Raw genomic sequence first — 13,316 nt, forward strand, 5'->3', positions numbered from 1 at the left:
GCTTGCGCAGAGACAACCGCACAGTCTACTTTGTGTATGAATGAATCGCCCCGGAATATAGAATTAAATCCCCATGGAGTCCCTCGTTTTATACGTGCTACACTGATCAAGCGACACACAATAAAAATAAAAACGCTGTAAAAGCTTCTAAAGCCGGCGTTTGCAAAGATTCATTGTTGCGTAGAGGTGTATTTCACTGCATGTTGTTATATACCAGACGGAGATTAGAAATGGAACGGCTTCATGTAATGACGGCTTGAGCGACGATCAAATCAGTTTTATGGCGAAATTTCATGGCATAACATGACTCTTTCATCTATACCTCTCATTGACTACCTGTGGATGGTAGACTAGTCACAATTTTCTAGCTCACCCCGTATGGAGAATATACTAGTACACAGGCAGAGAATGTTGTCTAAGTTTGAGCAATGCCATTTTCAAATTGGGCAAAATCGTGATTCTTTTTAACAGATTGATTCGAAGCTATCTAAGACATTTACAGCTTGCAAAACGATTCAAAAGACTTTTAGTTCATTTGCAGAACGAAAGCTGGGAATTTAAACACACGCACTGTGCAAAAGATCTAAAGTGATAAGTTCAGTGCCATACACAACCACATTTGAGCTGTAGGTATCCCGGATAGGATCATTAGTCTATACTCTACTGAGCTCGCTTTAATACGCAGAATTAATGGGAATCATCATACTGTCTGACTAGCTCTCAAGGAGGTATGTATAAATCTCCAGTAAGTGGGTCGTAACTCATTTGCCATTTGAGTTCTTCGTCAGCATTTCCTGCTTTACTTCCGTCGTTTTGCAAATGTCAGCTGTAACAGCTGGAGTGCGTAGTGTGTGTGTGTGTGTGTGTGTGTGTGTGTGTGCGTGTGCGTACCCGTGTATTTTGAGAGTGCGTTACATGTGTTTGCGTGTGTGCGCATGTGTGAGTGTTTGTGACGTGTGTTTGTTTTGTGTATGTGTGTGTGTGTGTTTGTAGGGGTAGGTGGCGGTAGAGAACTACATTTCATCGATATTGTACAACAACAACATTCAACAATTTAACATACAACCATTGGTAGCGTTCACGTCTCCACCTGTTAAGCCTTCCTAGTACAAGTGAACGGCTGTCACGTATTTCCCCCAAGGACAACAAGATGCTTGGACAGATAACACGTTGTCTGACGTCTATAGGCGATTTTACGGGGGCACTGGTCTTAACAAAAGGAGACTTTAAGTCTTTCGCGGGGGAGTTCCTCCAAGAAAGCACCCTCCGGTGTATCCTTTCGACAAAGAATGAGATTAAGACACGCCGGAAAAGTAGTCTCTGTCGTGTGGTAAAGACTGAAGATGGTCCTTCTATGGATTTACTGACCGGACATGACTGTGATTATTCGTAGTATTCAATAAGTAACACTTGAGCCTCCTTCGCAAACGTCTTGGAGCGCTGGCGGTTTTTAGATTATCCTTTCAAGACACCGACATGTAGCAGGCTTCATGGCGCGGCAAAACTTCCTCTCTCGGTATTAGAGAACCTTTAATAGTCCATGTTGAAAATCACAAATCAGCACCCCCACCAAAAAATGAATAGATAAACGCTGGCGCTCTTAGAAGTCTGCGAAGGAGGCTAAACTGGTATCCTTCACCTACAACGCGTAAAATGTTCGCGCCCCCCTCCCCCATGGGTGTCATTTCAACATCCGCAGCATAGACTGACATTCGCACAGAGCGAAAACTAGGGCGGGCATTTGTCACGATCACGACGCGTTTTGCCTTGACAAATTTGATTACTTTCTGTAGGTTGATTTTCGCGGAGGCCAGACGTTCGACCGTGTCCGGGTGGAAATGGCGGACTCGACGCCATGATTTACCGACGACATTACACATGTGAGTGGCACCGAAGGACAGTTTGGCTCAACATTAAGTCCTCTTTTCCTTCAGAGGGAGATAGCGCTACGACCTGTCTGCGACCTAAATTGGATTTGTGTAACCCTTGGTTTCATAATCAGAATATTATGCAAAATGTCAAAACATGATTCAACAGACAACAAAACACACAACACTTTAAAATATTCCTTTTTGTATGTGAAACCCTTTGAGCCTTCTATCATGTTTCAGATTTCAGCGCGGTCGCCACTCGAGTGAAAAGGGGTTTTAAGTCAATTATTGATTCATAATTAGAATATCATTTAAAATGTTAAAGTATGATTTAAAAGACAGCAGGACTAACAAAGCGTAAAAAGATTCCTTTTTGTATATGAAATTTGTTGAGCGTTCTATCAAAGTCCAGATATGATATCAAATTTTATGTTAAGCGCGGTCGCCACTCGAGTGAAGAGGGGGTGTAAATCAGTGGAAATTATCAAATGACGTGCTAGGATTACGCAGCATTTTTACAGAAAATCATGTTTTTGTCATATTAGCAAACCACCTACACGCTTCTCTTCGATGTCTTTAATATAATAACCGCCGTCCATTAAGCAACACCAGGAAATGTAGAAAGGTGTTTATTATATCAGCTTGTCTTTCGGGGTTTACATAATTAGATGCCAGAATCAATGCATACAAAGTTAAACGATCGAAAGTGCTTTAGATATTGATTATGTGGCAAGTAATAGGATCCATTGGCGTATCTAATATACACTGTGGGTCTTTTAATGGAGATGGCGTATTTTATAATTGCATCAAGAATTTATTCATTAAATGTTCCATTATGAGATATGGAATCATAGAGATAAAATCATTCATCATGATCTGCTTAAAAATGAGAGATTTGGGTCATTTTTAATACATATTGATATAAGTGGATTTTAGGCTTGATCTTTCTGGTATCCACTTTAACAATATCATTAGGCGTCTGCGAAATCTACGGAGTCCGGAGATGTAGAATTAGGTCAAGATGGAATAGAAAGAAGTTGATAAAAAGTTGAAATATTGAGCAATTGGAATAAGGAGGATCGAATTTCTGGTCGTTAGATACAAATTTACCAATACGATTAATACATGCTTAGAAAAGACAATGTTACTTAAGTGACATGTAGGATTCGTAAGTGATTCCTTTCGAACACTCGTAGAAGCAAAGAAATCTAATAGAAAATAACCCAACAGGATTATGAATGGGATGAAAGCATTTAACCCATTTAAACTAGACAGAAGTCAGGTAGACATATCGTTACCGTATTGTGAACAAAAGAGGTGGGGTTGGGGTGGGGTTGGTTCACATAAGAGGCGAGGGACGGTTTGGCAATGGGGGTAGGATATCTCTTGTCGCAAATAAAAAAAAAACGACTCAGAAAAAAAAAAATCTCAATAAATTTCGTACACAAGCTCGTACGATATACATGCATACGATCAACATTGAATGCAATACACATTTTCGTGCGCCAAATATTCATTCTCGTTCTGGAATTATCATTTCAATAAGGATTAGTCGAATGCCCCAAATCCACCAGGGTTCTTTCACATGCTTATAACGCGGACTTCTTAATGAAATCCCCAGTGAATAGTGCCATTGTAGTAGCGGCAGTGGGCAGGTGCGCTAGTGTATCACAACAGACGGTTTCCCATACGGACAGATAGAAGGCAATTAAGTACCACCCAGCGTGCGTCCCAGCCGGACTGTTCTGCTTTGTAGAATGGATAGGTCTCCCGATGAGCCTAGATCAGATAAGATGTGTAATCTTCTAACGGTCGGCCTGGTTCCGACTACCCGCGGTTTTCCTATGCCATAAGCTATTCATCCACCCCGTCATGGCTCTCAAACAGGATTTGAATAGGCAAAAATTGTTATAAAGGAAACCCAAGCAATATTCGGGTCTTAAAAATCGTATTTTGAAAGTCAGCTTATTCAATAATTTCTATACATGATTAGTTTAAATAACACTATGTATAGCAACGTCCATGATGCAAAAATACGACGTTGTTGTGATGTGAAAACTCGCTGAAAATCGTGGCCGGAGATTTTGTAGGCTGGCAAAACTAAGGAGTTCATCGTACGGTACGATTTTGGGCGGTTTTAAAATCCTAAAAGTATGAAGTTATTACGCAAATGTGCTAAACGATGTTAGTAAATGTCACTATCATAAAGATTTCAGCATTTTGTTCTATTTCCATTTTTGGTCCTGATATATTGCTTTGGTTGCCTTAAAAAAGTGCAGGTGTGCAATATACATGGCAACATAGTCACGGTTACAGAATTTTTTTATAAAACCACAGTCCGGATGCTTTTATGCTTATGTATAAAAATTTCACATCAAAAGCTTTGAAATTTGTTATTTTCAATCACATCAAAACCTCCTTTGTAATTGTTTTCTTTCCAATCTATCTTTTTAATTGATTGATTGAATGTGTATGTCGGATTAATCATAATCAATTTTACAATATCATTTACTGTGCAAATACTCTTAATCATTTCAGAATAATCATCTAGTATTTCACCTGGATAAATCCACCAAGGAATAATCCACCATGCATATTCATCGCACCTGTTTTTCCTCATTTTCCACCCAACTACTTAACTCCGCTAAACGAGCCGTTTGGTTTGTCTTCGTTAGAGAGATTTCATTATTTCTGACTGTGATGAACAGTATGCACATCTGCCCGGGTGCTCCTCTAATGAAACTTCCAAGAAATGTGTTGTCACCGAGATGGCGCGACAATACCAAGGGAACCCCCCCCCCCCCTTCTAGATAACTGGGGACTTGCCAATATTAATAATAACTTTATTGCAAGTTCATGCCCGAAGGCTAATTGCAGACAAACAAGTACATGGACATACACGGGAATCAAAATAGTTATCTAGTCTACTGTGAAAGTTCTAAGTTAACTAAGGTTGACTATGGTTGTGGTTGGGTTTGACTTCGTTGTTGAAGGCAGTGGAAAATGAAGAGACCCACGTTTTGTATCGTTAGTGGGTTTGTTGATTTTAGTAGTGATATGGATTTTTGTAAGCTATTCAAATGGTGAAAGCTAGGGGAATTAACGGAAGCTGTTTTATATAATTTGTTTCTTTCAGCGTCATATTAGCAGGGAGTTCCACAGAGGTAAGCTTGATGCATCGTCGACCGATTAATCAGCAGCAAAATCTAATTCCTACCAATTTCCTGGGAACAAACTCAACTGGTTTTAGAGACAGCGGGTAATGACTGTGCCGGCTGAACATGTGCGATCTCGTTCTATGAAGGACAGCGTCGCAATCAACGAATCAGTTGTAAGCAGAGGTGTATTATTGAAACAACGCTGAGATATTAAAGATTGCTTAGAAGATCAAATTTAATCCCAAGTGCCAAATGTAGACATGCTCCTGGGAATGGAGTCTGTGTAAGACAAGTTTTTCCACTAGTTTTTGAGAAAGACATGTAAGTAGGCGGTCTTTTTTTAACTGCACACACACACACACACACACACACACACACGCACGCACGCACGCGCACACACACACACACACAGGCACACAGACGCACACACACACACACGCGCGCGCGCGCGCGCACACACGCACAGATGCATATGCACCCGCAAACACACAAGCACATACACTTGATTAGACCAAAACGGCTTTTCAAAAGCCTATAATATGCAACAAAATTAAGCCAACGAAAGGTATCTTAGTTCATTGTATACACTCGTATACTTGTTCAGTCACTCACTTATCTCACTTCGCATCTGTTTTGTATGAACTTTTGCACTTGACAAACAACTTGGCTTTGTTGTCGTCCTTTCGTCCTGACGTCGTCTGAAAGTCTCAAGGTATTTTTGTGTGCTTACGATAAGGATCTTTAATAGACTTAAGAAGTCAGTTAACCGTCTCATACATTAGCCCCAAGCTACTGTTTTGAGAGAGGATCAATGAGCAGCCCGGGAAAGGAGACACTATTTTCCGGGAACATATTTCCCATTTGCGTAGTTTTTCCTGGAAGAGGATTACCTTCCCGCAGTGCGTAGACGAGCGGTTTTCCAGAGTAATGGGAACGGATGTACATTTTAATGAGTTTCCTTCCGGGCTATCAGCAAACAAAGAGCCTACACACACCCGTTGATATTCTTGATTCGATTTTAGCAAAGCAATTTGAACGCATGAGAAATCTTAGTAAGCTAGAATCATTAATAATGGCGTTGCTTGTCCCAAATATACTAGAATATGAATGAGTTGCCATGTTTTTAGCTTTTTATTTTATTTCTATCGTTTCATCTTTATTTGTGAATTTTGCACATCATGTGAATTTTCTTCTGAGACCGACTAGACTAAAATCACCCCATCGAGAGAATGATGTATATATGATCTTTATCAAATGCAAAATATATCAAAAGATATCAAGACCGAAAGCCCAGCTGCAGTACCATGACAAGCCACTAGGGGCCCCAAATCCACTTATTTCGGGGTTTTTAAAGACCTACTCACATACCAAATATCAAGTTCATCGAATGATTTTTTTTTTACTGTGGTACTAAAAGCTGTTATGTACATTTAAATCGTCATGGGCCAATATGTGATCTGTCATCGCTAAGGAGGGAAAATAAATCAATGACAAAATGAATTATTGATCTATTATAAACCTCGAATGTCAAATACTGAAACAAATGCAAACAGATGATGCATCGTGTAGAATCGATGTTGTTGAGAAAAAAAAGAATATGGCGTTAAATGGAGGTCCTGTGTTTGAGGAGAGCCATACCTCGAACACGTAAAAAAAACCCACCACACTTATCAAAAAGAGTAGGGGTTCTTCCCGTTGTGAGTGGATCAAATAGATATCAAATCTGTTCGGATATTGTACTGTTACTTTTTAAAGTTTTCGGAAGGTACCTGTTTAGTGTTGCATGCATAATCACCCTTAAATCATTCTCATTCACCATTCTAGTGTTAAACACATCGCACAACACTATATCAAATAGATATCTAAATCTGTTCGGATATGCAGACTGTACCGTTACTTTTCAAAGTGTTTGGAAGGTACCTGTTTAATGCTGCATGCACAATCACACTTATCATTCTCACTTACCATTCTAGTGTTAAACACATCACAAAACACCATTAATGCACCATTCGGATAGTCTGTCAGAATTATAGAAAGCACAGATGGACATTTCTTCCATACACCCGGAATCCCTCGAGTTTACTCCACTATCATCAAATGTTAATGAGTAATATGAAAACTAAACTTCTCGACGTAGAGGTAGATTGTTAATGTCAGCTAAAGTATAATTTCATATCCATCAGAAGCTATGTGTCAGTATGACATACGGGATATCAACGTGTAATTTGATACGAAATTGATAAAACTGTATCATGATATCACTAAATCTCACCCTGTATGGGTTCATTAGTGAAACGTATTCTTCAGTCTCGTTATCAGAATCGACTTGTATATCATTGACTATCGGATATATTAACTAATGCATATATAAATATAATGTTTTTATTAAGCCCATAAGAACTGCTGAAATCCTTTCTCTGGTGGAATATTTGATTTGTTCAGTTGATAAAGACTCTTGTATCTTTTCATTCTGATATCATATATTGGACGAAAACTCTGCAACTGGCTTCTCGTGACCTTGACAGGTTTCCCCTTCTTGGTTCATATTCATGAAATATCACCCCAAACCGTAAAATTCTCCATAGCAAGAAGGATTCGACCTTCCCTCTTTATGAACCCTATATATCTACCTCAGGAAAGGTACTCGCATTCTAAAATGTCCCTACAAATAACGTGATCATTTGGACACGGGTAGAGCGCAATATTCCCACCAGGGCTTAGGGCGTGCAATTTACAGCGGTGTAATGATCTATCCATCCCCATTGAACGATTTTTCAACTCACGCCCAGCGTATCGCAACACAATAGCTCACAATATGTAGTCGTACATCATCGTATCTGTGACACAGATACGACGGTATAACGTCGACCTGGCCATATATTTGGTATTTGGTACGTTTGGTGACAGCAGAAAAATTGCTAGTTCAGGACCTTACTCTGTCAAACATGTACTGAATTTATTATTTCACAGAAATTATTTTTGTTATCGACATAAAAAATAGAGGTATAGATTTTGGACTGTCTGTGTGTCTGTCTGTTTGTGCTTATGTCAGTATAACTCAAGAACCTCTGGATGGATTACGATGATATTTTGCATGTGAGTAGGTGTTGGAAAGATGACGGTCAAGGTCAATTTTGGGCCACCTGGTATGTGACATTGGTACTGCAGCAGAACTTCGTTTTTTATGAAGGATCGTTGTCAAAACTGTTTCCCGTGGTGTAGTATATCATATGATCTTCACCTTTTTTACTAGACGCGTAGGGTCGATTTTAGGTCCCCTGGTATGTGCCCTTGGTACTGCAGCAGAACGTCCATTTTTTATGAAGGATCGTTGTGAAAACTTTGTTTCCCGTGGTGTAGTATATCATATGATATTCACCTTTTTAGTAGACGCGTAGGGTCGATGTTGGGCCCCCTGGTATGTGCCCTTGGTACTGCAGCAGAACTTCCGTTTTTTATGAAGGATCGTTGTGAAAACTTTGTTTCCCGTGATGTAGTATATCATATGATCTTCACCTTTTTTACTAAACGCGTAGGGTCGATGTTGGGCCCCCTGGTATGTGACCTTGGTACTGCAGTAGAACTTCGTTTTTTTTTTTTGTCGGTGAAGGATCGTTGTAAAAACTTTGTTTCCCGTGGTGTAGTATATCATATGATCTTCACCTTTTTTACTAGACGCAAAAGGATCAAACAGAAATCTCCGTAGTGCCAGTTGGTACGGCTTTTTTTGTAGCCTTCGTCGTAAATTGTTCTCTACGGAACGATTAGAACACGGAAATGATGAATGTGGGGTATGTAACGGCGGAACTTTAAAGTGCTTCACTAACCCTGTGGCTCACCCGATAAGTCCACGATCTATAACAAAAATACAGCGCTTGTCAGCCGTAGAGTCTTTAAACGTTGAAGATGTCACATATGGTTTTTGTCTGATTTCTTTGATTGATGGTATATACGATTGTATAGCGATATGCTTTATTTTGCAAATTAAGTAGTGCGTTACTCGTTTATCAATAGTTTTGATGGTAAATCCAAAACTAGATATTCAACAAAATTCAAGAAAATTCAATGGATTTTACCCCTGAACAGTTACACTTAGCTTATGAATTAAGTTGAAGGATTCATATACTTGTACTTAGGTTAGTCATTTTGTATACCATTGTTTGTTGTTTGCATGTATAGTTGTATACCTTACGAAAGTCGCTGTACTTTTGTCATGTCAAGAAAGATTTCTGTATGAATTATGTTACTACTACAACGTGTTGTATTGAACATCTATGTTGCACAGTCAGTTTTGCTTTCATTGGGCTAAACCTCTTTATAGTAACGGCATTTTTGAAAGTCTCTGGTTTTGATACTATTCAAATTGTAAAGGAATGGGTCAAAATTATAAAAAATCATAATAATATGAATTATTCTGTTATCAAATATCGAAGGAAAAGCAATAGCCCTGTCGACATGAAATTTGGGGGGAGGGGGGCATTGTCTAATCTTCCGCCCTCAGTTCGTCGAAAACATGACCGCCGGCTGTTTCAGATTCTCGTCGTATGTTATGGGCCTACGCCGGGTCTCGTAAGTGCAGAGAGCAAAAAGAAAAACTTCCATCTTTGAAATTATGGCCGCCGGTTGTTTAAGATTCTTGCGGTACTTAATGAAGTAATAGTAGGTCCCAGAAGTGTAGAGAGTTAAGATACGGATGCCTCCTTATGGAGGTAAGAAACTGCACTCCACGATACTGCCAGCCCTGATACACACCGTCGCCCAATAGGCTGCTAACTTCAGCATTCATCTTCCTTTGAGTAATGCACCCGGGAATCAATGCGTGCATTATCTACGGAAATTAAGCCCCATCATCCCTTCCAGCCGCCGATTCAAAGTTTCATTGGAGGACGTGTGGTTTGAAACGGCTACGTTACGAATCTGCGGCTATAAATCACGCTCCGCAATTTCCCACAGTAGTTATTCATCATGGCGGCGGCGTAGTGGCGAGTGATCGCGTATTCTGGGTTAAGAACATGAAATAAGGAGTTTGAAACTGAAAACAAACTTCATCCATGCTAACTATATTTCATGAACAAAACATCTTTATAGAGCACCCAATGATCATACAACATAAGAATAAAAAATTATCGATTTTTCAAAGGTCTCAACTGTTGCCTTCTTCAGGTTGGAGTGACCGACCAATCACCTAACCACATTACCTTACACACACATGACGTCATAAATGGTTTAAAGTACCTATAAACGTGCGATGGAGCCTTGCGTAGTGATCCAAGTACAGTGATTGGTATTGAGTTATTGTGAGAGTTGCGACAAATCGACGTTTCAATCAATCTTAGGTATAAAGATGCATGATCATTGGAGGCTGTTTTCATTTCTGGGTTGGAAGAAAGCGCTTCCTTCTCCCCCCCCCCCCATTAAATTTTATGCTGTGTTCTCAGACGTTTCGAGGGGGGGGAGTGGCCACGACTTTAAGGGAGGGAAGTTTTAAAATTCCTAGCCCCCCCAATTGAGCCCGCTGCTTGGAGAATATCTATGCTGCACAATTTGCATAAATATTCTTTCAGACTTCACCGCGGAAAAGCCTTTCCTTCCGCCTTCTTAGTATTCTAATGGCGCGCTAGTTGATAAAATTTCAGCAGCTTTTGGAGCGCCGCCCAGGGGTGCACCACAATCGCAGGGCTGCAGATTGGCACGGGGGCTGCTGGGAAGACGCTATGCCGTTGACAACAAAGGGACAGAAAAATGGCGACTGTTGACACATGTATTAAAGGCAACCAACGCAGTATTATGAAAAAAATAATAAAAAGTGCTGAAATCTTTATGGTAGCGACATTTACTAACATTGTTCAGCACATTTGCGAAATAACTTCATACTTTTAGGATTTTAAAACCGCGCAAAATCGTGCCGTACGATGATCCACTTAGTTTCGCGAGCCTACAAAAACTCTGGCCACAATGTTCTGTGAGTTCTTACACAACAACGTCGTATTTTTGAACGTAGCTATACATTGTGATAGTGTTGTTTGAACTTATCATGTATAGAAATGACTAAATAAATTGACTTTCAAAATACGATTTTTCGGGACCTAATATTGCTTGGGTTTCCTTTAAGATGGCACTCCAGACGGTGGAGTTAGTAAGGGATGTTCAACTTACAACTTGCATAGAAGGAGAAACATTTATGGTTACTTTTATAGCTATCCCGGCAGTAGCCATTGTCAATGTTATCGTCACAACATATTTGAGTTATTCTTTGTTACAACATATTGTAAGGCGGTTTCATCTGAGTATCAATAACGTGCATTTCTTCAAATAATCTGGATCCCTATGTAAAGAAAAATATCGTAGCTTCGTTCACTCAAAAAAAAATCAATCTCAGTTATGATGGCCATATGGACAAATATGTATGACAATTTTGGTCATTAGCGTTAGAGATTTTCTACTCCATAACAATTAAGTCAATGAGCGGTAGCTAATAAATTGTAGTTTCACGTCCATGCGCTAAAACAAACCATGGCGGATATTACACAGGCTACGAAAACACCGTCAAACGATTTCCCCCGACCTTGGCCGTCAACTAATGAAAGGGTATTGCACTTAATAGGATTTCTTTCCAGTCGCGTTTCGCTCGCTAGTTCCAATTAATTAAAGGTTATCACAACCATCAATCTTCAGGTATTACTGGATAAGCGGTGCCGAGAGGACTATAACAGTTATCGGCTGTCTCTGGTCTTTTTAGTATCCAGCACCGGCTTCAATGCAACGCGTATTATTGAGTGATAGAGGGCATATTTCTGTAGAGCATAGATAGAGCCTTTATCGAGTGCTGTGTACTTGTGATAAAGTATCGTCATGGCGGTAGCTGTACAGTGTGTGTGATATTTGCCAACAACGGAAAATTAATCATTTCGGCTGGCTGTCATGACGCCCCTACGACCACTGAGGTCATGGGTCATGAGTTAGTGAGTGAGTGAAAATTAATTACATAGATACAGCAATGGGGAAAATTCTCTTGTACATCTATAGAGTGTTCATGCGACATAAAGGGTCTATGAGTTTTTGCGTCCCTCCAACCAAGCAGAAAATATTTCGAAATCGACCTTTTCCACTTTCATTCACTCGAAAGCCTTTTTCAGCCTAGTTCCCTGCACCTGACCCTTTCGGGCATACATATGAGCATCTGACGGCGGTTGGATGAACATGAAGCTATTTATAGGATGAGATATAATCAATAGAATATTAGAAGAGGACTTTGGATTGGCGAGGATGGAATAAAGGAGCGACATAGACTGGCGTCGGCCCTGGGTTCGATCAATATTTCTTTGGGTTCAACCGTCAACCAAGTCTTTGAAAAATATCTCGTGTTTATGACGATAAGACAAGTTGTATGCAACCAGAATGGTAGGCATGAAATTGTGTTGTATGTTTTGTGAAGTTTGAAGCTGAATGGTTTAACATTCAACCTTTAAGAATCTGCGTATGAGTTATGTTACGTAATATCAGAGTTTCTATTCAATACTCGTCTCATATAATAGAGGATCGTCACATACTGCAGTATACTGTTTGTAAAATGCTCCGACAAAATTTACGTTTTACCGAGACTGGCAACTGATGTAACATTTTCGAAGCAACTAATATCCAATTTTAAAAAATGTAAGATATTCATACGAAAATTCCATTCATTCCATTTCATTCATAAATGTATGACGCCTGGTTCAGTACATATAAATCTGCATTACTTAGGTTTTAACAATTCCAATCTTCTCTGTCTGGAACGTTAGGAATGAAACGGCGCAGAATTTAATTTCCATCCCGCGTCGCTTAGGAAATATGATATTGATTGTTCCCAGGATGCCGGAGATGCGGCGCTGCATTGATTCGACTTCATTTGAGTTTTGCCAGACGTACTCAGGTTAGTCAGGGGTTGGATTGACGTTAGGGGTAAACCAAGAAGAGACGCGAGGGGGTATGATTGACGTTAGGGGTAAACCAAGAAGAGACGCGAGGGGTATGGTTGACGTTAGGGGTAAACCAAGAAGAGACGCGAGGGGGTATGATTGACGTTAGGGGTAAACCAAGAAGAGGCGCGAGGGGGGGTAGGATTGACGTTAGGGGTAAACCAAGAAGAGGCGCGGGGGTATGATTGACGTTAGGGGTAAACCAAGAAGAGGCGCGGGGGTATGATTGACGTTAGGGGTAAACCAAGAAGAGACGCGGGGGGTATGGTTGACGTTAGTGGTAAACCAAGAAGAGACGCGAGGGGAGAATGATTGACATTAGGGGTAAA

Source organism: Branchiostoma lanceolatum, chromosome 11 (assembly GCF_035083965.1).
Source record: "Branchiostoma lanceolatum isolate klBraLanc5 chromosome 11, klBraLanc5.hap2, whole genome shotgun sequence".
NCBI classification, from domain to species: Eukaryota; Metazoa; Chordata; class Leptocardii; order Amphioxiformes; family Branchiostomatidae; genus Branchiostoma; species Branchiostoma lanceolatum.